The 27,650-nt window shown below is 37.9% G+C and overlaps 1 long non-coding RNA gene across 1 annotated transcript; it reads left to right on the top strand.

The window, feature by feature from the left end:
* The first annotated feature begins 643 nt into the window (after positions 1–643).
* On the top strand, positions 644–3,961 carry LOC307155884. Its single transcript, XR_013820601.1, has 3 exons — positions 644–721; positions 2,321–2,434; positions 3,196–3,961. It is a non-coding gene; the product is annotated as an uncharacterized lncRNA (long non-coding RNA).
* Positions 3,962–27,650: the final 23,689 nt, after the last annotated feature.

The raw sequence follows: 27,650 nt of genomic DNA, 5'->3' as shown, positions 1-27,650 counted from the left end.
TTTTTTTTTCCATACTATAGGGTAGGGAAGTATTCGATTTAGGTTGCAGCAAATTATGTATTTTGCATTATCCGGCGGACTTTTGCTGACAAACGTGAATTTCCCGGACCAGGGGGCTGTTCCATTAACCAAGATTAGAGTATAAGCCAGGCTTATTTCGGTTAGTCAGGCTTATTTTTGGTAGATTCGGTTTCATAAAGCAAACTTAAAATAGTTCAAACTCAGTTACCCTGGCAACTTATGCTGGGAAACTAGCCGATTACACAAATAACCCAACGTTTTTTACTTTTTTCGTACAGGTGCGACTACAATTGTCACTAAATGCGGAACGAAAGAGCTCTGAACCGTAGTGCACGGACCATTTATTAGCTCGGCCTCGCGGCGCGAGCTCAGACATCGGTCACACGACACCACAACAGCAGAAAAAGTGCAGATATTCCTAACAAAATTGAAGTGGAAAACATGAGAAATACATTTTTCCAGCTGTCTTCACTTATTTTAATACAGTATGTTTTAATTTCAATAGAGTCTGAGCTGTCTGATGACTGACAATGTTTGAGTGGCAAAAGAAAAGCAAGAAGTCCTCACAGCCAAGTCGAGGAGTTCATGAGAGACACACAACACCTCAACAAACTGCAGTGCATGGAATTGATCCTCTGGAACAAAAACTACCGAAGAAATCATTAGAGAACATCCTAGACTTCACAATTTTCTTGGAATGGTGAGTTTAATGAAGTTCAGTACAGAGGGTATGCGCGTGACGTAGTAGTGGGAAGTTCGGATAATTTTACTGACTTGGATCTTTAAATCTCGTTCATAAAAATGAACAAATCTTTTTTCAAGTCATTTCGTTCATTTCATATTTATTTAAATGTTATGTCAATAGCCAAATTCCCCAAACACATCAAATGTTGATCACATTTAGAATAAGAAAAAAATTGCAATGCAAGGAAGAGGCCAAATTATGAGAAACAGAAACGATTAAAGGTCCTGTTCTTCGTGATCCCATTTTTCAAACTTTAGTTAGTGTAATGTTGCTGTTAGAGCATACATAATACCTGTAAAATGATAAAGCTCAAAGTTCAGTGCCAAGTGAGATATTTTATTTAACAGAAGTCCCCTTTCAAAGTCAACAGCGAACGGCCGGTTTGGGACTACTTCCCTCTACTTCCTGCTTTAATGACGTCACTAGAACAGTTTTTTGACTAACCTCCGCCTACAGGAATACACAAAAAAAGGGGGCATGGTCTTGTTGCGCTCCCACGGAGAAGAGGAAGAGTTGCGTTTGTAGAGTGTGTTTGTCGCCATGTTGTCGAGACGCTGATATTTTCTTCCCGGAGTCAAATCACCTTTGTTTGGCCTTCCCAGGGGCGCTGTACTTAGAGATCAATGAGATCATCTATGTTCTCTGGGTCTGATTCCGGCTCAAATTGAATTGAAATTAAAGACATGTTTACAATAACACTGAGAGCATGCATCTCCACGTTATGGTTAGAGGCGTGACCTTTCCGGGCAACGTGCGCTAAGCTGCTGTTGAATCACAACACAGGAACCGCTGCACAATCAGAACTCGTTACGTATTTCTGAAGGAGGGACTTCATAGAACAAGGAAGTTATCAGCCCGTTTTTAGGACAGTGAAAACAGCGGTATACAGATAAGGAAATTGTGTGAAAAATACTGTTTTTTTTTTTTTTACACGCGAAACATGAACACATGTTATATTGCACACTGTAAACACAATCAAAGCTTCAAAAACACAGGAAAAACGGGACCTTTAATTGATTTATCTGGGTCTTCAGGCTATGCAGTCTGTTAGTTTACCTCAACTCCCAATCTAAGCCGTTAAAACATTAGTAACTCATTTATGGTCCAGCGCTGTCATGTGACAAAAGAATGAAAGACTCAGAAGAATCAGACCCGAAGACTCGAGAGGTGAACTAATCCATTCTCTTTCCGGTACTGACAGCATAGCCTCTATGGGACTGACAGGAAGAACGAAATATGAATATCCATGATCACTGGATCTTTGGTAAGTTGTAAGGAACACTATATCGAGTCCAACCTTTAGTTTAAACTGATAATCATTTGTTTTACTCACGTTTTCGCAGTTACCCCTATTAAATCCAGTCATGCAGCAGCTCTTCGGCGGGAAAGTGACGTCAGTGCATACCCTCTATAGTCTATAGGGAAGGAGTGTCTTATTTTGGAAAATTGTTTTGGCTGTGTCTAAGTGCATATGAATTTAGGTTGACACACGTGTGGTATAGTTGAAAACTGGAATTTTTTTTTCTTTTTTTTTTTTTTTCTTGTCTTTCAAAGATGATCCCGGAGAAATGGCCTGACATCCTGCCATCATCGCCATACCTCACAAATGGAAAAATGGTGTGTCCAACATATGCTGAAATGAAGTGCAGCTTAAATGACATTAAGCCTGTAAGTAAAAGCAACACTATCAAATCAAGTTTGATAAATTACACTGCTCTTCGGCTTATGTTCGTCCACTTCTTCTTTTCTTCAATGATTCCGCTTGTTAATGGGATTGTTCATCCAAAAAAAGAAAATTCTGTCATGATTGCTCGCCCTCATGTCGTTCTAAACCTGTAAGACTTTCTCTCATCTTAGGATCACAAAAGAAGATCTTTTAGATGAAATCTGAGAGATTTCTGTCCCTCCATTGACAATCTACACAAGTACCGCTTTCAAGCCCCAGAAAGGTAGTAAAGACTTCATTAAAGTAATCCAAGTGACTCCAGTGGTTTAATCTTAATTTTAAATTTTAAATTATGTTTAAGGGATAGAATATACTCATGTCACTTCATAAAATTGAGGTTAAACCACTGGAGTAACATGTATTACATTTATGATGTGTTTGCTACCTTTCTGGGGATTATAAGTGATAGTTGTGTAGCTGTCAATGGAGGGACAGAAATCTCTCAGACTCATCAAAAAGATCTTTATTTGTGTTCCGAAGATGAACAAAAGTCTTACAGGTTTGGAATGACAAGAGGGCGAGTAATTAATGACAGAATTTACATTTTTGGGTGAACTAATCCTTTAACGGCAGGTGTAATGACTAATTAGAGTGACCATAATTTAATTCAATACAGCACTGCTTTGATGTAACTTTTTCATAATTTAACACTGTTGATGTTGTCACAGTGCATGCCCAACTGAACATTATTTATTCTTTTAAGGATGGAGACAAGTGAGAAACAGTGAGACAAGCCCGGATCCACATGGCTTGATGCTTAATTGGGGACGAAGAGAACTCACAAGTTTTTATCATATTCAGTGTGGAAGCAGTTGAACAGAAGACTTTATTTCAAGCAATGGATGTGTTTCAAAAATGTTTTACATCTATGACAAACTACTTCAAGACCTCTGCACCCATTTTGGGAGTTTTTGTAGCACGCAAACTTTAATATATCTAGAGATATATCTGGAGGAGTTCCTGCCTCATTAAGAACTTTGATCATCATCATCATTAGGTCCAGTAGTCAACATATGTATTTGTAGTTTTATTACTCAAGGTATGTTTACACTAACACATCAATGCATTCAGTGTACAGTGAAGAACTTTTAATAAAGTTGTGATTAGGATTTATTGTTATTAATTTGTGTATTCTTTCCATATTTGTATAGGTTATTGAATTAAATAGGTTATTAATGTGTAGTTCTTAATTTAGTGTTCATTTTGAATTTTTGTGTGCTGTATGCTGTACAATTGTATGTATGCTATGTGTATTTTTGTGTAGGTTTTGAATGTGTTCTGTTTGTACATATTTGCATAGGTTTTGAATTTATTATGTGTGTTGTATGTACACTTGTGCATTTTGAATTTATGTACACAATTATGTATATTTACATTAAATCCTAGACTCCATAATATATAGTTTGTAATTGAAAAATATATTTGTTGAAACATATGTGTTGTTTATACAAATAAACAATCTGTATTTGAAAACAATGTGTATTTTATTTATTAAAATAAGGTCATAAATAAAAATAAATATTTAACTCAACTGTTGGGTTATTTTAACCCAACTGTATTTTAACCCAATGCATTGGGTTAAAATAACCCACAGTTGGGAAGGTGCTATACCAATCCACAGTTGGGTTATTCGTTGGGTTATTTTTAACCCAACATTTTTAAGTGAGTATAAATAATGTACTTTATTATGTCTTTCAATTCAAACACATTTAACACAATTATACAAATTGACAGTTCCTTTAAAGACATCATATTTTCCCCCAATAAATATTCCTTATTTTTCCTTCTACTTTTTTTCTTTTGTGATAATACCCACCAACACATAGCCTAAAAACACACATGATTAGAACAATAACCAAAAAGTACATAGACACTTTTACATATGATTTAAGGGGGAAAAGACAAAAAACAATAAATAAATAGTAATAAAAATTTAACATTAACATATTTATATCAAACTCGTATAATGACACATAATTCCTAATAGTTATTCAAGTAATATTATTTGAATATCAAATATTCAATATTAAATAAGTAAATAAATAAAATAACAAATAACTAGAAATAAAAGGGAGGGAGGGTTATATAAAAATGTAGTTAATGTAGGCTAATATATATTCCTTTATTTTATGGAATCTTCTTTGATTTTAGAGTTGCACATATCTTTTCAAAATACATTTGCTCTTAATTTAATGTTATCCTCTCCATAATGTACTTTAGAAACTAAATCTACTCATTTAAAACTGGGGATTCTTGCTTTCTCCAAAAAAATATTGCATTAAAAGCTGTAATTCTCAGCATTCTAAATAAGTATACATCATCTTTATTAAGTAGCATAGGTCCTATACCCAAAACTATATTTTGTATCTTTATATATTTAGTTTCTTAAAAAAAATCTTCCCTGAATTTTAGGCTACTTCACTGAAGTACTTCTGTTCGCTAGAAGTTCACTGCAACTTATCCAACATCCTAAAGATAAATTATTATAATTAGAAGATATTTCTAGTGTTATAAAATATCGCATATTAATTTTCCAAGCAAAATTGATATTTTAGTCAGAATTATTGCGCTCCTATTTGGCGCGCATGCGCGCAGCAGCGCTCGTTCAATATGAAAATTAGCAGCAAAATGGATACATTTGCATGACTTTCGAACATTTACAGATGGAGAATATAACTGTAAAATGTCAGTTTTGAACTGAGGGGGGGAAAAACATGTCACAAACGCATAAAACAGCACAAAATATACGCTGTTTGATGGTGGATCGATTTGATCCACGATCGACCTCTAGGGCTGCTTAAGAAACGCGTACACACGCAATTATCTAGACTAGATAAACCTGGATCAAATAAGTGAGATTGCGTGAGCTTCAATTACCTTTTATGGAACCACTTTAGCCCCAACTCATTTGTTAGGCTCATTCAAGTCCGGTTTTGGAGTTTAATCCCCGCTTTTCTAAGCGGCTTTTATGGAACAGCCCCCAGGTAAAACGGAGAATGAGTAAACATTGTGCATTTACATATACTATAGACACAGCAACAATACAAAGCAAGTTAATCGGCAAAATTCTAATTTAAGTGTGAAAGTAATGTTTTTGGACACTCAATTAATTGCAATTAAATGAAAATGTGTTAAAGTTTAAAATTATATGAAATGAAATTAGCTTTATAATGCTTTGTCTGCATTTATATGTACTTAAGCGGGACTTAAATACAACTTTATATTTAATTTCATAATTACTTCTATTGTCTTTGAAATATGGTTAAAATTGTAGGCCTACTGCCGAATGTACTGACACTGTCACATATCAACCTAGTCACCATCCTCTGCACTACATTTCCCATCACCCTTGGCTCCCACCTGCACATCATTCACAATCACTCACACCAGCACTTCAGGCTTGTTCGACTTCATGCAGCTCTGCGCAGACCGATCGGCGGCTGACTTGCAGCAGTGCATGCCGGTTAGAAATTTTGTCCGACTTGATACAGCGCCGACACCACGTGACTGTGACGTGTGCCATCAAAGTACCGCGAGAACGATTCGAGAGTAGCCGGAGAACTCAGCCAGCGCAGCTTCTCGAGCTGCTGCACTGGGCTGCAGGAGCTCTGATGACGACACAGCTGTTCCACAATTGGCCGGATTCACCGCATGACAACGATCACGTGTGTTTCGTGTTTATTCGAACACCTTTAGTTCCTCTAAATCTCACAAATCAGTTTTGTATAACAGCAAACATTCTTTCATGTAGTTGCAATGGTATATTGTGTCATGTTTATCAAATTAAAACTGATTAAAAAACGTAGACTCCACTTCATTGATAGTAGCTTATGTTGAACTTTATTCTTGTTCAAACAGACGCTGTATGAAGCAGTACATAAAGTATTGAATGAAAATGTCTCTGAAACATCTGTGTATTATTTGGCAAATATTGCATTTATTTCACTTCTGCTGTGGTAAAGTATGCAAACACCACGTGAGCGGTCACTACGGGAACCAGAAAGTGTCCGACTTCACGTCTCCGTTTGCAGCTCCTCCCTGCCTGCAAGCGGCTACTCTCGCCGATCGGTTACATCCAGCCGTAGCCGATGTCGAACACACCTTTCATCATTACCCTCATCACTGCCACTCTGTCCCCGTCCAATCCAATGACACCTGGAGCTCTCCAAGAATTTTTTTTGGGGGGACCATATACCCGAACTGCCAACTCTGAATGGGTCTCCCGAGCTGCCGTCTATGCCCTGGCCGCCTGAATGGCCGACTCCACCCTGGCCGCCTGAACCAACACCGCCCTGGAGGCTTCCTGCTCCAAATAGGCCACGCCCTCGTCAGCCTCCAGGGCGTGAGGACTTGCCTTCCGGTAGAGGGGGTTTCTGTTACATATCAACCTAGTCACCATCCTCTGCACTACATTTCCCATCACCTTCATTGGCTCCCACCTGCACATTATTCACAATCACTCCCACCTGCACCTCATCATCACCCTCATCACTGCCACTATAAAGGCACACTCCTCACCACAGTTCCTTGTCCGACCTCGTTTTCACTAATTGGACTATTCCCCGTCTCCAGTGATCTCCCTGTCTCCAGCGGTTTCCTTTCCTCTGTGTCTCTGCCAAGATCACCCTTTAGACTCCACTACCCTGTTCACCTCATCCCTGCACCTTTGTAATCAATAAATCACTATTCACCATCCATCTTCCTCGCCTGTGTCTACTTACCGTAACAGACACGCATTTATTATAAATTAAAATATACTTAAATGTAGTTTCTATTGAGACTTGTATTTCATGTATTTATATCTGTAATGGTGAAGTTACAATTCATAAACTCACAATTTAGTCAACACATCAAAATAAATGTACTTCTTTAAAGCACAAGCACACTTTAAAACAATGATTAAATAACTACTTTTAAGTAAAACATTTCATTTAACATTATTACAGTGCACTTTTTAAAAGTTTACTTAAGTGTATTAAGAAACATAGTCATGAAATTGTTCTCACAGTGCAAATATATAGGCCTACTGCATATATAAACAACACAGTCAAATACAGTTTCTACTGCAGCATGGTTTTACAGGTCACAAAAAAGAATGAAATGGTTAACTGTTGAGTTTGTCATCTCAGTTTTGCGTTTATAGGATGATTGTGCCTAGAAAGATAATTGTGTCATGTGTGTCTAGCTAAAACGTTGGCTATATTTGGTAGAGTGCACATCTCAGATCCACATGTTCCATTACTACATGCCTCCGGCTGCCGCTTGCAGGATTAAACCTGTTATCGGTGCACAGGTGCTGAGGGAAATTTACTGGGAATTCTGGGAATAGAGACGATGGGAAGTCTGCCAGCTGATAAGAGTATGTGTGATGTGATTTAAAAAGAGAAACTCAGTCTTAAAAAAAAATTGCGGGGCTCGGTACTGGGCCCCTTTATTTTTCCATATAGCCTACATTGTTCTTTCCTTCCTTATTTCACATATTTTTAAAACTGTTCAGCAGGAATATTTATACAACCATGAACATCTGATTGCCCTACAGGAAATAATGTTAATAAGTGAGATACTAGACATTTAAGGAAAGATAGGGCCACTTTTGTGCAGTAGGTCAAATCTCAGCAGACATTTGCAGCGACATTTAAATGAACCATTATTCACGTGCAGACAGTGTTTTAGATGGTTACTAATAGTAAGGGAGTTTTGCAGGGAAAGGTGTATCTGCATTAGCAGACAGCAGACTGCTCTGTGCAATTTTCTTCTAAAGGCAGACGTAGGAAGTCAGGATTTCATTATTCACCACACTTATCTCAAAGCCTGCGTCTGTACACACACACACACACACACACACACACATACACACACATGCACACTCGTGCTAACCAGCTTTCTCCCACACAGCTTCATCTCATATATGCATTTGGATAAAATGTATAAATAATTTAGCTGCAGACATTGTGGGTGCTTATCCAAGTCTTAACCTCCTCTCTCCCTCTGTAAGCTGAATGTTAACTAATTATTTTGTGTTATCTTGCTGCATGGCTTGAGGCTCTATCAGACCAGTGCACATGCAGAACAGATAAGACTGCGGTGGAGAAGCAAAAACAGAGAGAGAGACAGTGAGTGAGTGAGTGAGTGAGTGACTGGGTATTCTGTCTGTAAAACTGGTGGCTGTGTTTTGTTGATGTCTCATTATTATAAATATTACTCATTGGCATAAGCAAGTGTTGGGCAAGCTACTCAAAAATATTTTACTTGATGAGCTACCAACAGAAGCAAAATGAGTTCAGTTGACAATATATTAAGCTTAAAAAGTAGTGAATTTATCTAAAATCTACAAGATCATTTTGAATAATGAATCTATATTCTAGCGTAACCTTTAGCACATATACACTTATAAGATGCACAATCTTTCTCTTACGAGTAAATGTACCAAAATATGTATGAGTCATCTTGTACTAGACCTGTTGAAACCAACTAGAAAGTAACAAATTAAATTTATTTATAAAATTATTATTGTCCGGCGACAGCCATGACGTCACTACTAGTGCAACCAGGAAGTATAAAAGGGCGCCAAGAGAACATGTCATTCTCTTTTCGTTTTCAGGGACTGTTTTGCTGATACTGTGCGAAATTATGGCTTCTGACAAACACTTCAGGAAGTGTGCTGACCCGTGTAAGAGATTTCTTACACCTGGTAACACTGGTAACATGTCCTCTGCGTCTTCTGTTTGGGTGAGGAGCACGCACACTCGGTCCGTGAGGGGTCTGCGTGCATGACCTGTGAGCGTTTTTCTATCAAAAATTTACTATTACAAAAATCTACTACTATACAAAAATTATATTAAATATCTACCTTTCACACCGAGATGGAGAGGAGACTGAGATCGTGGGGATCTCAGATGGAGCTTGCTGAGGAGTTTGAGAGAGGTGTAAATCTATTGCGCCCCTCAGCAGCTGAGCAGGGTGAGCTGCTGGGAGAGGCTGCGCTGTCAGTTAATTAGAACGTAGTTAGGCCGTTCCCTTTAAAAAAATAAAATTAATACAATAAAAAAAAAAGCAGAGTGGGCCTCCGTTCCCCATAAAAAAAAAAGTTTTTATAAAAGTGTAGATTAGCCGACTAGTGATAGCTAGTGACTCAGAGAAAACTTTCCGTAATTGTTATGGCTTTAGTTTAACCCATGGGCTATAATGGCGGAAGGTTGTAGGCTCACCAGCCTCACCAGAGCTGCACATATGGCTGTATGTGGTCTCCTCTCATTTAAAAACTGAGAGTTGGTATTTTGAGTCTCTGGTCGCCCAGATTTATAGATATACATTTACAGAGGATATTAGAGTAGCACAGGTAGTAGGCTGAGCCTCCCTGGGGGCTCGTAGTCAGAGGCATGGTTAGGCTTCGTCTCACTCCAGAGAGTTATCAGGCCTCCACTCTCTAGAGCTTTGACAGAGTGACTATAGTTTAGCAAGTCCCATATGGATGTTGTAGGCCTCCTCTCATTGGAGAGTCAGAGCTCCATGCGAACAGCCTTGTCTTTTTGCAGGTAGAGTTTGAGAAGAGGCCTCTCTCTCTTAATAACAGAGAGTTGTTTTTAGGCCCCTAGCTCCCTGAGCTCTGAGTTGGATATATCTAAACCTAGCTGTTTTTCCACGTGGATTTGTTGTGCAAAGACCACATCGGTGTGAGAGTGGCCGGCCTCCTCTTCTTCTTTGAGAGTCTTCCTGCTGAGGCCTCCGCTCCCCATAGCCCTGTGGAGGCGTTATATGTCTCTGGATTATAGACTATGGTCATAGAGCTGGACGACATACTTACTGACATTGACATGCTCAGTTCGAGCTAACGTTACTCCTACATTCTTTAGAGTCATTTAGCAGAGTATGTTGCTCCCTAGAAGCCCCTACACAAACCAGAGAACATGCCCTAGATATTCTCCTGAGAATCGGGCTGCTCTAAATGCACACGCCAGCAACCCCCTTGAAGAAGGTGGCTGGCCGCTGAGTGTGTCACCCTGGGCTAAGCTAGCTGAAAAAAATGTCAGCAAAGGTTTATGTAAGCAGTCTGGTTCATGAACCTCCCTTCAGAGCTGTATGCACTTTTGTGAGTTGTTGCCCCCCTAGGGCTCTGAGTTTAGCATTGTGTGGTGAGGCCCTTCAGGAGCCTCTGTGATGTTGTTTCCAAGAAACGTAGATAATACTCCCATCAGCTATTTCTACAGAAATTCTCTGTTTCACCGATAGCTGCTGGGTATGCCTAGTACTCCACTAAGAGGGTCATTATCCAGAATACTTCACCTCTGGTCGAACCATAGCAGGCCTTCACAAGGTTTTTGGCCTCTATATTCCCAGCAGGCAGGACGTGTTAAAGTGACCGGCTTCCAGTTAAAAGCCTCCCTCAGACGACCAGGCTGCCCCAGATACAAACTTTAGTACTCTCCTGTATTTGAAGGGTCGTCATGCTGAGTACGTCGCCTGCGGCCGCATTGCTAAGCTGTATGGATGTTGTAGGCTTCCTCTCATCTGAGAGTCATCATGCTGAGGTCTCCATCCTCCAGAGCTCTATGCAAACAGATGTGTCTTTGCATAGAGAAGAGGCCTCTCTCTATCAATAACAGAGAGTTGTGTTTTAGGCCCTTCACCCTTCTGTGTTGTCTATATCTGAGCTTAGCTGTCTTCTAAAAAAAAAATCTAAAAAAAAATCATGTGACAGGCCTTCTCTTCTTCAAGAGTCATCCTGCTGCAAACAGCTTCATCTTTGCAGGTAGAGCTAGAAAATAGGTCTCTCTCTCTCTTTCTCTCTCTCTCTCTCTCTCTCTCTCTCTCATAATAGAGAGTTATCCTTTAGGACTTTCGCTCCCTGAGTTCTGTGTTGGGTATGTTTAAACTTAGCTGTTTTACACTTGGTAGAGGAAACACTAGTAACTCTCTGGTGTGAGTATGGCAGGCCTCCTCTTCCTTAACCCTCTGGGGTCTAAGGTGTTTTTGGGGTCCTTGAGATGCTCTGACATGCCCTGACATTTTTGCTTTTTTCAGTTGCTTATAAACATATTAATGGCAAAAAAAAATTACACACTATTTAGCACAAACAGGGCTACCATGAAATGTGAGCAACAAGAATGTACATGTCTGCATTTTTGAGAGAAGAATGTTTATGCGTGGTTATTGAAAAAACTAAAAACTAAAGTTTCTGAAATAAGGCCATAAAACACATTCTAAATATGTGCCAATAAGACTTTTGTCTAAAAGATGTCATCGCCTAGTGTTTTTTCTTCAAAATGAAGTGAAAATCACCCTGCCTTATCATTCACATAACACAATACATTGATTTGAATTTTGCAAAGCACTTTCTGTTTGGAAAGGCCATATGCGGAGTGGGCGTCAACGGTCATGTATATGTAGTAGTTCACACCTGAGGAGACAATGGGGCCTGCATACTTAATTAGCCATTCATTCAGGTGAGTCACTGAGCCACAAGAATGCAAGAGCAACAGTTGGAAGCATCTCAATTCTTTTTTATTTTTCCACATATTGTGCTTGCAATTTGGCCTATAATATCCAAGGAAAACATGTCTAGTAATTGTGCAGTTAATTCTCATACTGTATTTTCAGTTTTGGAATATTTATGCTCTCCCCAAATTTGTCAATAATAAAACACAATAAAAGTTATTTAAAGAAAAGGCTTATATTTACCTTTTAATAGTTTGTTTACATCTACCTTGTAAATATATTTTTTTATTAAAAAGGTTACAATTACAACAACAATTCAAGTGTAATCTTTCTTTGTAAAAACTAAAGTATACATTTTATCATACATATTTCAAAGTTAAGGATTTGATTGATTATTTGATAACTTTATTTTTGACAAAACATATTATATTTAACATAAGCAAATATTGGAAAACAAAAGCTTATTTGAGGTGGCAGATATTTTACATTAAAAATGTATAATCTATCCAAAACTAATCAACGAATTGTTAATGAAAAAATTATTAAAAGTAAGATACAATTGATACAAAACGAAATTCGTTTTAAAGAAAGGATTTGTACTTTCTGTTTTGAGGTCTCTGTGAAAGTTTGAAAGTCTTTTAGTGATTTTTTTAGAGCGCTCGCGTCCATAATGGAGAACTGTCACGTAATATTGTTTTTTCCTCATAAATGCAAACACGAAAAATAAAAGACAAAAGACTTTTAAGTAAAACTTACTCCGAAATTGTGTTCTCGGCGGAATTCGCTCTTCAAAATGCTGCCGTTCGTCGTCTGAGTTACAATCTTCCTCTGAGGAAAAGGTGCATTCTTCCTCGCCGTCCAGAATCATCTGAAGGGAGTCTTTATTACCGGAGAAGCGTGTCATACTCAAAACGCGATGAACTATCAGTAAGTCTGATGAAGAAACTTTTTATGGCATTGATCAGGGGGCGGGTGCGCTGCATACTAGATCATCTAACGATTTACATGTGAATCGCGCCGGGGGCGGGGCGGCCGCAGCTGATTATAGAGATAATGAGGCAGAAGGAAAAACGGTACCTCTCCTTGCTTTCAAACGGATTACATGAGTTGAAAACATTTGTTTTTTATATAAATTACTTCATTTAAAAGAGGAGATTTCAAGCTTCATAAAGACATATCTCACGTGCCTGTGTGAGAAGTATTCGCTGAGTTATGATTCATTTTCGGACGCGTTTCAGAATGGACTACACGGACAGAGAGAAGGCAGAACTCGCTTCGTGTTTATTTTTCTTTATTTGGCGAAAAGCACAACACTTTGTTTTTATTGTGAGTGTACACAAAAATAATACACACTTAACAGGATAGATTGATGTATAACACAAGCATATAAGATAAAAATTAATATTTTTATTTTATTATTTTTTTTGCACTCATACGGAAAAAAACGAGCCTATCGCGCCGGCGCGATAGCCGACCTCAGGGGGTTAAGAGTCATCCTGCTGAGGCCTCCATCCCTCACAGCTCCATGCAAACAGCTTTGCAGGTAGAGTTAGAGAAGAGGCCTCTCTCAATAACAGAGAGTTGTTCTCTAGACCCCTCGCTCAATGAGCTCTGCGTTATGCATATCTTATCTGTGAAGGAGCTATCTGTCTCTGGTTAGAGACTGTGGTCAAGTTCATTCTTCAAAGAAAACAGGTTGTTGGCTTCAGCTGTTAAAGCATGATAGCCTCCCTGGTATAGGGGTTGACAAAAGGTCCCCCTGAAAGTAGTAGGCTAGGGCCCATAGGGTCTGGGCCATACTCCCATAAAGGAACCTCCCTCTAAAGCCTAGTTCACACTACAGGATTTTAAGCCCGATTTGAGCCCGATTTGCAAATTAACGAGCTCGCCGACAGGTCAGTCTGTAATCGTGTGCAAATCTGCAGGTGATCCGCGCTCGCCAATCTTTATGTGTGAAATACTAAACGACGTATCAAGAACGCTCGCTGACACATCGCCAACGCCTCGGCGACGGCAGACAAATATCTAGCATGCTAAATATCTGGAGCTGTCGGCTGACTCGATAGCCTGTGGTGTCAAGTGTCACAACGAGCAACAGCCAATGAGAGAGCAAGGCATGAGTTCACCGAAAGAAAAATAGTAGCAGCACCAGCAATGGCTTCAAGAAAAATGTGGAACCAAGAAATGGAGCAAAATTTAATAGAACTTTGGCAGGAGCTTGAATGCCTCTATGATGTTTCAAATGAGATGTACCACAACCGAGCTGAGAAAGAGAAGAGGTGGACAGAAGTCGCTAATGCTCTTCAACAGCCAGGTGAGCTAACATTAAATATGTTAATTCATTAGCATGATGAGATAGAATAATAGATGTATTCACATGGCAGCTGTAATAACACAATATTCATTGTATGTATTAATAATTCAATGGGCACTACATGGCTATTACTTTATAAATTGTATCATAATTGTTGTACTTTAGTTTATTTTCATCAAATGTACAGTTAAAGTTGTAGACAAGGTGTAGTAGAAGATATTCAGTCACATTATAATCTGTAGGATTGTGGTTCTAATGTGGTTCTATGTGATATTGTCTTTGAAATTGAGATTTTATACTAGGCGAGGATGAAAATCTCCATTTACTCTGTAATGGTAACATAAATATAGGTTTAATTAAATTAAAATGTTAAAATAAAAGATAAATTAGCTTCTGATGGAGACCCGAAATATGCATCTAGGCCTAATGGTACCTGATTAATTTTGCTGGATTTTTGTGGCCACATTGTTCAAGGCAGTTTGAAACAGACAAACAATTTCTGGAGTGCTTAACAACTGACAACAATAAAATGTATTTCTTGTTTTCCTCCTTCAGTTGAGGACGTTAAGACCAGGGCAATATCCCTGCGAACGCAGTATTGTAGGTTGCTGAAACCAAAACCGAGTGGGAGTGGCAGCAAACCCATGACACCAAGGCAAAGGTGTCTCCTCAGAGTCATGGGTTTCATTAAAAGCTGCATTGTTCACTGTAACAGAGACAGGGGTGTGCCAACTGCCACAAAGAGGCCCCAAAGAGGTTTCAAACAGTTTCAAACCACTGCTCTGAATGTACTGGCAGATGAAGGCGTAAAAATGAAGTGACGTGATGATGAAGTAAAAAGTTCAGTGTTTATTACAAAAAGTGAAAAACAAAGGTTTTCCAATAGAGTGCAAACGGTATTTACAGTGAAAATCCAAAAGAGACAAATAAAAATAAAATAAACTGTTCAAAGTTAATTGCAAACAAACTTTTGGCTATGCCAATAAATTGACCCAAAACAGAGCAACAACTACCAACAAACTCACTCTACGACCTCCCTATCAACACTGAGAGGTAGGGATGACTGATGCGAAACTGACGTTCCGAAGCTTTTCGAGATCCCGAAGCGCAGATGTTTCGAAACACTGATCCGAAGCGTGATTCAAAACACCCATGTCATGTGACTATGGCTAAATGAAGCTTCGGAGTGTTTCACAAGTGTTTAAACAGGTGGCATGGTCCGCCGAATCAGCATTTGATTGACAGGGTCGGGAACAGACCACACAATCGCACATCTGTATAAAATTAATTTTGAGATAGCGGATTTTTGGTGATATAGTGACATCTATAGTGTGATTTGTTTAGTTATATTTAGGCTTACATTTAAATTTACACATTGAATGATAGGCTACAGACAGACAGAGTATACCTATACTGCCGTGCAAAGGCAAAAGACCGTAACTTCGTTTTTGGTCGAAAATGAGTTATTTATATTTTTGGCACATTCAAGACCTTCTTTATCATGTGGATAAGTATCTTGAATCAATTCCGTTTTTTTTTCGAGAAAATAATGATTTGTCTTAACAGTAACTTCCAAAAGCCCATGAGAAACCAAGGCAGAACACCGTAACATCAGTTACCGCTCTTTGGCTTTGTTTTGGAACGCTCAAATTACGAGTTACGTTGCTCTGCCTTTGTTTAGCGCGCGTCAATATGAAGTTACTGTGCCGGTGTTTAATCAAATAATGCTACCTACCAGATTGTACGGTTATCTGCCTTTGTTTTAATGTCCATTAAAATTAAAATTACGGTGTAGCCTGTGACTTTGTACAGCTGCCATCAGTCGCTCTGACTTCTGATGTCCTAAGAGCGGTCAGAACATTTAGTATGGTCTGCTCCATCGACAAACGTGCAATATCGATCGCGAAGGATTTGCAGAGTTGACAGAAAAACGTTACACATTGCCGTATCAGATGAATACAACCAAGAATTAAAGCTCGGCAAACTAGCTGGCAGAGTGCCAAAACTTCGCCTTCAGCCCCGCCCTAAACGCGGTCGAGTCAACGCTGGACTAAGGAGGTATTTTGTCATGTCAAATGTATTAATAATGCCATCAGAATGCAACCAAAGCACAGGATAGCAATAAGTAGATGGCTATAAATAATTGTAAATCATACAAAATAAATGCCATGATCACTAGATTTTATACAGGTGTGTACTATAATGATTTTGTTAATGGTGATCAGCAACTAAATATTGATAATGTGGAAGTTACTGCCTTTTGCCTTGGCATGACTTCTCACTTTTTGCTGACAATACAAAGGCAGAGTACAGTAACTTTAAAATAGTGGACAAAAGTCAAGTTTGAGCTCAAGATTTTTTTATGTATATAATTTCCATTACTAAAACATCTATTTGCCAGATTTCCAGTGTCCTACCTATAATTAATTTGGCGGGACAACTAAAAATCTTTAAAGTCATTTTTCTCAGTTCCACACTCTAGCGACTTAAGGTCTTTTGCCTTTGTAGGGCAGTATAGTGACACATTAATAGATGCATAGATAGAAATATATATATACAGATAGATTAAGAGATAGATAGATAAATAAAACTGGAGGCTCCACAGAAGAGATGCCGTACATCTGTGGTGTGGGAGCATTTCCATTTGGAAACCCCAAATAAAGTGAGATGTATGTATTGTGATCGGCAGCTAGCCTACTGCAACACTACATCATCCATGATGCACCATTTGAGGAGCACTCATCCTGCCATTTTGCAGGGTGCAGAGGATGGTAGCATTCCCCCTGTACCTAGGCCTGATACTGACACTGCTGGGCCATCTAAGCAAGGTATGCATTGTTTGAAATATAATTATTTGTATGTCCTTGCTAAAAAATATCTTTGCATGCCAGCAACAAGTGTCCCTTGTGAGAGGATTTTTTCAAAGGCTGGAGAAATTATCTGTAAAAAAAAAGAAGTAGGCTAAGTCCTTCCACAGCAGAGAAATTAATATTTTTGAATAAAAATCTATAAAAAAGTGAGACATGACTTCCGCCTACGTCATGGCCGAGAGCGGTAGTTAGAATCCTCAGCTCCGACAGACCCATTAAAAATAGCCGTTGAAAGAATTTATTGATAAATGAATACAAGACTACGTGAAAGAGAAAACTTAGCGGACATGCCGATCCAAAACCTGAGCAAGAAGGAAGCAGGAAAAGGGAGTAAAACGGACGAGGGAAGATCAGGCCCCAAACAGCTAACGATAGCTGAAGCTACTCCACTGAAAACCAGCGGGGATGCTAACAACATGGCTATCACGGGGGCTAACGATGTGCTAGCGGAGTTGCGAAAATTCCGACAAGAAAACACGGACTCATTTCGAGATCTAAAATCCTCTTTCACCAGAATGGAGACCAAATTGACCGAGATAGCAACACGCACAGACGACCTGGAAAAAAGAATGACCGAAGCCGAGAACAGAGTAAGTGCTACAGAAGACAGTCATGCTAAACACAGGAGGGTGCTAAAACACTTGTTGCGCAGGGAAGCTGATCTCACGAGTAAATGCGACGATATGGAGAACCGACTGCGCCGCAATAATATTCGTTTATATGGGATCCCAGAGGATTCAGAGAAAGATGGCATGGTTGACTTTGTGATACACTTTCTGAGGAGTTCGGTGAAACTACCAGACGGTCTTGATCTTAAAGTGGAAAGAGCGCACCGAGCCCTTGGCCCAAAACCCCGAGGCGGGGCACCGCCACGGTCTATCATAGTCCGCTTTTTGGACTTTCAGGTGAAGCAGACAGTGCTACAACAAGCATGGAAACAACGCAATGTCCAGTTTGAAGGTCATACGATCTGTCTGGGAAGGGGGGTGGGCTGGTACTTGATCTTGGCCTTGGGACGGTCCGAATGCAGCCACAGGTTTGCCTGGAAGATCGTTCCCACTGCACAATGTGCATCTTACCCGGAGAGCTAGCGCTCTCTGCCCAAAGGACACCGGGAGTGGGACGCCCTTTACTTGTTCTTCAGTTATTTTTATTTAAAGGGCTAACCACTGGTTTTCTGGAAGTTCATAAAAACTTGTTCATCATAGTTATTTGCACTGTTATTATCTCTGTTTTCTTTGTTTTGGCACTTGGCAGTACCATGTATGGTGATATTTTCTTTCTGTTTCTAAACACATGGTATGAATAATCTCAATGTGGTTAGTTATAACATAAATGGTATTAATCATCCCATCAAAAGGAAAAAAAATTTGTCCCAATTGAAAAAACTAAATTGTTCAATTGCTTTACTTCAAGAAACCCATCTTGATGATAAAGAGCACCAAAAACTACGGAGGGAATGGGTAGGACAGGTTTTTAGTTCAGCGTGTAGAGAAGGAAAAAACGAGGGGTTGCCATATTAGTGCATAAAGCTCTGGGCCTCACTGTGGAGAAAATGCATACGGACAGAGCAGGTCGGTACATTTTGATTGTTGGAACGATAGGAGAGATAAAAATATCAATTTTAAATTTGTATGCCCCAAACGAAGACGACACTGCTTTTTTCAAAGATATTTCAGTTATCCTAACCTCACTAATTGAAGGATTGCTCATATTGGGGGGGGGGATTTCAACTGCGTGTTGAACCAGCAATTAGATAAACAACCTTCTGAGTTTGGTCCAGCACCAAGAAAAACAGGGGTACTGCGGAGTATGATGGAAGAGATAGGTTTAGTAGATGTGTGGCGTCAAAAACATCCTAAAGAACGAGATTACACATTTTTCTCTAAAGTACATAGTAGCTATTCCAGAATAGACATGTTATGTATGTTAAAAAGAGATGTTTACAAAGCGACCAGCTGTCGTATTGAATCAATAACAATCTCCGATCATGCCCCGTTAGTCCTTTCGTTGGTTCTAGATAAAAGTAGCAGTTTAAAACAGTGGCGGTTAAATGTTTCCCTCCTTAATAATTTGAGTGTTGTACAAAAGATTAAGCAAGAATGGAAAGATTATTTAGATCATAATGATAATGGAGAGGTCTCGACCTCTACGTTATGGGAGGCAGCAAAAGTGGTTATAAGGGGAAAATTGATTGCATTATCATCTAAAATTAAGAAAGAAAGGATTAAGGAACAACAAAAACTAGAAAAAAATATTTTAGATTTAGAAAAGGAACATAAGGAGACTAGTCAAGATAATACTCTTCAAGCTTTAAAGAAATGTAGACAAGAGCTTAACCCATTTGTGCCCAAATTTTTCTGAATGGTTTCATGCATATAATCCTGTTAATAGTGTCCTATGTGAACATGTTCTGCATTTATTTTCCCCAGGTTTTTTTTTTCTTTCTTGAAAATCATATTTGAATGTGCGGCAACTATAGTTGCCGGTGGGCAAATATGTTGTATGCACCCCTTCAATGTAAAATATGAATAGGAGGAGAACATTTGGCATTTATCTCAAAATAACTGCTTTCAACAGATCAATCTTTATTCATAAACACATTTATTATGTATAAAAGTCGAAGAACATTTGATGCAGACCCAAAAAAAAACTGCATCTAGCTTATAATCTCTTGAATATGAAAACACAACAAACAACAAATCCATTTGCCTTAACCATTGTGCGCTGTTCAGGGTCTTTTTGACCCACATTTCTGACTTTCATTCATGGGGATAACATGGATAATTTGACATGGGTAAGTGTTTTTAAAAGATTTTTGCCCATCTTTTGGAAAATGCTGTTCTAAAAGTAACAATTTATCACTTTAACCAGTAGATGGCTGCAGAGCACCACTATTTGCTATTTGCTTTTTGACTAACTGAAAGACATCTTTTCACAAGTTTTTTCAGTTGTACTCAGATCTACATATAATGAAATCACAATTATAATAATAAAAGTTACTTTTTATACTGAAAAAAAATCAGTAATGTTATATTATGATTAGAATCAAATGAATTTGATCAATGGACAAAATTCATCCTCAAAATCTGAAACAACACAGAACACACAGACAGAAATGAAGTGGCACACTTTAAATTTGTAGAATTATATGAAAAACAGATGTTTGAAATAAAGGATAAACTCCAACTTTTCTCTTTGTAACATCCTGATCAGGTTTGATTCTAATCATAATGGAACATTATTGAAAAACAGATTTTTTTTTCAGTACAAATACTGCCAAACTTTGACAAAAAGTAACTTTTATTGTTATAATTGTGATTTCATTATATGTAGATATGAATCTAACTGGAAAAACTTGTGAAAAGATGTCTTTTAGTTTGAAACTTTTAGTACTTTTAGAGCTCTGCAGCCATCTACTGGTTAAAGTGATTTTTTTTTTTTTTTTTTTTTACTTTTAAAACTGCATTTTCCGAGATTTGGCCAAAAAACTTACACTAAACCATGTCAAATTATCCATGTTATCCCCATGAATGAAAGTTAGAAATGTGGGTATTTTATAAGGCAAATTTTTTATTATTTATTTATTTTTTCTTTTTGGAGAATTTTTCTGTTGAGTAAAAATGTCCAAATGTAGAGTAAAAACATTAAGAAACTGAGTAAAATTACATTGGTTTAAAATATATATATTGTTACAAAATAACATTTTGTTGCCTGGGGTCTCTCAGACCCCAAACAGCCTGACTGTAAACCGCAAACAAACAGCGCACAAGGGTTAAAGTTGTGGAACATAGTGCAGAACAAAGTGCAGCCATAACAGGACATTGTGTATCAAAAAGTTAAATGAAATAAATAAATACAAATAAATAGAATGAAGAAAAAAATATATCTATATAGAGATGTCATTTAAAGGGTTAAGTTATGTTTATGCACTAAACAAGACCAATAAACTTGATTTATTAACCTATTAACACAGTATACCCCATTTTCCCATGATATATGTACTTACAAGGCATTTGCCCACCGGCAACTATAGTTGCCGCTTGGACTTTTGACTAAGTATACAAAAAACTATAGATCTCTTGTAAGATTTGTTTTGTTTGGCTGATTCTAGAGACCTTCATGATTATGTAGATATATATATGTCAACAAAAAATACTTATTAGTAACATGAAAATGACCTTTCTTTGGGAGGGTTTGCCTTCGCCCTGCTTCCTGGAAGTAGGGGTAGGAAGTTGACAGCCTCATGTGACAGGGAGGAAGTGAATACCTTTTTTTTTTTCTTGAAATCCTTTATTTGGTTGTTTGCTTGCATTTCATTGAGAAATAAAACATGGACAACATCTAGAAAAATATTTACAAAAGGAAAATGACAACTATGTACTGCGGCAACTATAGTTGCCGGTGGGCTTAAATGGGTTAATGACCTGTTAACATATAAAGCGGAGGGGGCCCTACGATTTGCTAATCAACGATATTATGAATCGGGAAATCGAGCTAGTCGTTTACTAGCTTTTCAATTACGCAAAACGCAGGCTAGTCGTACAGTAGCAAAAATTCAACACCCGAACTCCAAAAAAGTCATATCTCATCCTAAAGACATTGCCAATGCATTCTCCACTTACTATGAAGCATTGTATGACTCACCGGAAGCCCCTGACAAGGCAATTAGGATTGAAAGATTTATGGAAAATATTAATCTACCTTCATTAACTGACACCCAATCGGAAGCACTAGTAAAACCAATTTCAATAAAAGAAATTGAAGGTGCCATTAAGAATTTAAAAAATAATAAGTCCACAGGGGTGGACGGCTATCCAGGTGAGTTTTATAAATGTTTCAAAGACGAAATTATCCCTTTATTACAAAGAACCTTTAACTATGCTCTTACTCAAAATGATCCACCTAAATCCTGGTCTCAAGCAACCATATCCGTAATTCACAAAGAAGGTAAAGACCCAACAAATTGTTCCTCATATAGACCAATAAGTTTGTTATGCTGTGACATGAAAATCTTAACATCTATATTGGCCAAAAGATTACAGGAGTGTATAAAACATGTAATTGGTATTGACCAAACTGGTTTTATACCAGGTCGTTTGGGAATTAATAACATTAGGAGAACATTAAATATAATGACAGTAGCTAGGAAAAAAACAGTCCCATCAATGCTTCTCAGCCTTGATGCTGAGAAAGCATTCGATAGGGTGGACTGGCTGTTCTTAGAGTATACATTAAAGAAATTGGGTTTTCATTCTAAATTTGTCAATTGGATTAGGGTGTTGTATTTAAATCCTACCTCCAAAGTTAAGGTAAATGGCTATATCTCTGACGAATTTGTGCTTAAAAGAGGAACCAGACAGGGTTGTCCCCTTAGCCCCCTGCTGTTCGCAATTAGTATAGAACCATTGGCAGAGTTGATTAGGGACGATCATAGAGTACAAGGAGTAACTGTCGGAGACACAGAGTTCAAACTGTCATTATATGCCGATGACGTTATTCTATATATTTCTAACCCGTTGACTTCTGTTCCTGCATTGTTAGAATGCCTGAGAGAATTTGGACTAGTTTCGGGTTATCAGGTCAATGAGACCAAGTCACAAGCTTTGTGGTTGACAGGGGACAAACCAAATGAATTGGACAGAATAGCTTCATTTAATTGGCCCACTCGGGGCTTCAGATATTTGGGTGTGGTTGTTACGCCTCATGCCTCCCAATTGTATAATGAGAATTATAGTAAACTAATGTCCAAAATCAAAGCAGATGTGGGTCGTTGGGATATTCTCCCCCTGTCTTTAATAGGCAGAATAGAAGTTGTAAAGATGAACATTCTTCCTCGTCTTTTGTATCTTTTCCAGGCCTTGCCTATATGGATACCTTCATCTGTGTTTAAAAATCTGGATAAGATGATTTCTACTTTTGTGTGGCAGGGGAAAAGACCTAGGATCCGGAAGAGGTTATTGTGCAGCTCTAGGGGAACTGGTGGCTTGAGTCTACCCAATTTCAAGTTGTATTATTGGGCTGCACAGTTACGAGCAGTAGTGGAATGGGTGATTCAGGATGTGGATACAAATTGGTTATGGTTGGAGAATTTCTCGAGCCCATCAGTTCCCTTGGAGACAGCATTATTTTTGGATCAAAAGAAATGGAGAGAACTTAAAATACAAAATGAATGGATCGCATGTACTCATCGTATATGGCCAATGTTGAGGAAGAGACTGGGTATCCCTTTAACAACTTCACGTGCACTCCAAATAGCCAAATTGAGTGACTTCCCTCCAAGTAAAACGGATCCTGGTTTTTTAAATTGGGCAGGGGGGGGACTGATAACTGTACACCAGATGTTTGATGGGGAAATCCTAAAATCCTTCAAACAACTACAGGACAAACACGGATTATCCTCCAAAGACTTCTTCCGATATTTGCAGATACGGGACTATATAAGGTCGAGTAGGGAATGGGAATCCTTGAAAAGATTGCCTACCTCAATGGAATCCTATTTGATTAAAAATATCACTGAAAAAAATAAGAAAAAAATGGTTTCAAATTTGTATAATTTCCTACAGTCACAATTGTTAGATAATTCTTTTGATATAAAAGGCAACTGGGAATTAGAAGCAAATATTATTATTGAGGATGAAGAATGGATTAAGGCTTGTGAAAATAGTCACAAAACCACAAATAGTCCCGTGTGGAAAGAATTCGGTTGGAAAGTCGTGATGAGATTCTTTAGGACTCCCTCAATTATATTTAGTTTTGACAAAAGCAAATCAAATTTGTGTTGGAGAAATTGTAACCAAATTGGAGATCATACTCATATTTTTTGGGATTGCCCCATCTTGAAACCCTTTTGGCGGGGAGTTACGCGAGAAATTCAAGTCATGTTAAAATGTAACCTGTCACTAGAATTTGTTCATTGTGTAATAGGAGTAGCCCCTAGTCTTAACAAACTGTATACTAAATTGATTCAGATATTACTCTTAGTGGCAAGAAAAATGATTACTAAGTCCTGGCTCAAGGTCCAACCCCCTACACTTGAACAATGGCAGAAGGGGTTGAGGGAGATATACTGTATGGAGAAAATCACGGCCCAACTTCACTTGAAAGTTGATCAGTTTAAGGAGCTTTGGGATCCAGTTATTCATTATTTTGGCTGGACACAATAAAATGTGAGGGAAGGGAGATTTTCTTGCTTATTTCGCTTGTATTTTTATTTTTATTTATTTAAATGCAATAAAATGTAGTTAAAAAATACTGTAATATGATTGTATGGTATGGGAATACCTAATTGAAAAAATGTAATTGTTATTTTGGACACTGATTGATATTTTACTATGACTTAATTTTAAAAAAATTGTGTATTTATTTATTTTTTGTGTAGGACACTGCCGAGTTTGCTATTGTTCTTCTATGTTTGTAAAAAACAAAAGTCAATTAAGATGTGCATTTACTTAAATAAAAATGTAAAAAAAAAAAAAAAAGTGAGACATTGTGGCTTGATTTCTTTTATTAATATTAATTTTTCATGACCAAAATAACATTATGCACAGTGAGGAGCCTACAGGTTACAAGCTTCACATATTAGAAAAATACAATAATAAGAAAACAACACATTTTTTAATGGCTCGTTGTCAAGGTTGTTTCAGATCAACACCTGCAAGTGACCACTAGGTGTCACCGTTGAGACGGGTGTTGGATTGTTTCAAAGCCTCGACACAATATGGCACATTTGCTTCAACTGTTTCATTGTTTCACAAAGCCTCGATCTGCCCACCACTGAGAGGCCCTCTTAAAAAGGCTAAGCCCCTCCTACTTGGACTAAACCATTTAGTAATTAAAGGTAATGAAGAAATTCAAGAAAGACAAAAAAAATAAATAAAAGATTTAACAGTAACAAAATAGATAAACTGTTAGAATAATGCAAAAATATATAAACATTGGAAGCAAAACAAACTCAATTCATTATTAATGTTTAACAATGCTTAACAAATAATCAAACCCCAATTTCCCCCTCACACATGAGAACAATTACCTGCGCCTTCTATTGGCGGGAAAGAGATATTCAAAATGGTGGCAGTTACTGTGACCAGGTTTTGTCTGTTTGGTATGAGGAAATGTTTCAGTACGCAAGTATGACAATTTATATTATGCAAGTGGTTAATGGAAAACAATAAACATTTAACACGGTAACCGGTCTTGTTTGACTCCTTAACACAATACATGAATCAACATGCTTCACCTTCTCATGGTAGTGCTTTATCAACAATCGAGACGCATGATGTCCTTTGGGGAGGATAGCTGGGTGTTTAACATGAGGATGGAGTGTTGCTTGTGTCAATCTACCTCCCACCCTCAGGATATCTTGGCTGTCCATGAAAGGGTTCAACTTGTGCAGTCCGGTTGACTTGCTCTTTTGTACCTCTTTCTTTTGTTTAACAGCCTTGATTTCATCACTGAACGCTTCTTCTTGAACTGCATGGATTATGAATTGTTCAGGATACATTCTTTCTTCAAGTGTCGTAGCTTCATTGGATCTTGTTTTAAGACCTTTCACCTCCTTTGCAAAACGCTTAAGTCTTGCTATGGCTCTTACGACTCTTTTCCAATCAGAAAACTTCTGAAGTCGATCTGATAGGGACCTTTCCTCATTTGCTTTCGTTGTGTGAACTTGTGCTCTTTTGATTTCTGGGTAGTCCTCAGTGAGTTCTCTCACCTTAATCTCTTCTTCCTTAGGGAGGTCCTTTTCAGGGTTATTATAGTTTTGCATTTTTCATTAGTTTTTATTTTTATTTCGTTTTGACTTTTTGTTTTCAAATTCAGTTTAGTTTTAATTAGTTTTTAAAGTGGGTTTGCTAGTTTAGTTTAGTTTTTATTTTTTGAAAATGCTTAGTTTTAGTTTAGTTTTTATTAGTTTTAGTGTTAGTTTTAGTCTTTTTTTGTAATTTGGGTTATTTGTCAGGGGCAAGATTAAAAAAATTCAGAAAAAGTATTGTGTAATAATAAAAACATAATACAATTTTAGAAAAAAATTCACACCCCATTGAAATTCCTTTACCTCTTACAAAATCCACACGCTGTACCAAAAATCTACACATCTTCTATACAGAATTCACACCCTATACAAATACCACAGCTGTACAATTTTCACACCCTATACTAAATTTACCCTATGGGGAGAGTGGGGTGATTTGTGCCAGGGGGGGAAGTAGTTCCACCCCTTGTTTCTGGAAAACCATAGAAGAAATTGGTCATGTGACCACATAATTTTGAAAAGCAATCACTTTTACTCATCCTCCAAAGAAGAGAGACACATGGCATGAGAGTTAAGCACATTTTAGTGCAAACAAATGTTTTTTCCCTTTCAAAGTAAAATTTCTATGATTAAGGTTTTTTGATTGTAGTGTCTGAACAATTATAGACAAGTTTGAAAACATTTCACACATGTTTTAGTGCTTTAGTAGGCTACACAATGAGTCTATACAGTTAGCATGATGTTAGCTCTTAACTGCTGGATCATGCTAGTTTTTCAAACTTGTGGGTCCGGGGTGATTTGTGCCAAAGGGCCTGGGTTAAGTTGTGCCAGATCCAGACCACCTAGACCTACATACTCACAGGGGATAATCTTGAGAAGTGAGGAGATGGGCATGCCTCATCATTGTTTGACTTAGGCCTGCCTGCTATTTGTTTAATTTAGCTAACACTGATTTCAGTTTTGAGTTTGCACTATGTTATTAAAGAGAAGTTTTATTCCTTTTTTAAGTGGCCTATGTCACAATAGTATGTTTAGAAATTAGCCTGGTCACTTTATTCTTATATGTTACATAATTGACAGACAGCGCTATGTAGACAGGCATCAATAGAGCATCACAGTCCCGCCCACAGCCGGTGCCGGAAGTAAAAATTCAATACAATTTCTCCATTGACAGTTGGGGTATAAGCCATAAAAACGTAACCATACATGGTAGACTTAAAACCAGCTACGGCAGTACTAAGCGATTGTATATGCTCATATAACCGCCAAAAGTTCATGGGGCACTAACCTTGTTTTGAGATAAATGCCTTTTATTCGCGATGTCTTGGAGAAGTACTTCATTACCCAGAATCCTAAACAATCCCACAATCCCACAGTGATGCATCTGATTGATGGAGCTCGTGTAAACCCCGCGAAAGTTCGTGAAGACTCAAGATAAATAGAAAAAAAAAAAAAACTGTTGCGTTTTTTTGCACGGTATCACTGATGTGACATTTGAACCGAGGAGTCTTCATATATGGTATGAGTCATATCAAGCATTTTATGATGCCACTGTCAAAACAATATTTAGCTTAGGCATACCCAGAGCCATAGAGAGCTCTTCATGCATTTACTGAACATTTGTGCAATAATTCATGGCAAGTTAATAAACTGAATATGATGCACTTTCTGGTTTGCTGACCTTCACTTTTTAATTTTCACTTGTTGTTATTAAGAAAATACATTAAATGTTATTAAAATTAAGGATGAACTATAACTTCATGAATAAAATGAGCATGGACCACAAG

Source organism: Squalius cephalus (assembly GCF_949319135.1).
Source record: "Squalius cephalus genome assembly, chromosome: 3".
Lineage (NCBI taxonomy): Eukaryota > Metazoa > Chordata > Actinopteri > Cypriniformes > Leuciscidae > Squalius > Squalius cephalus.
The sequence above is the reverse complement of the archived record's forward strand: the minus strand, read 5'-3'. Positions and strand labels throughout refer to the sequence as shown.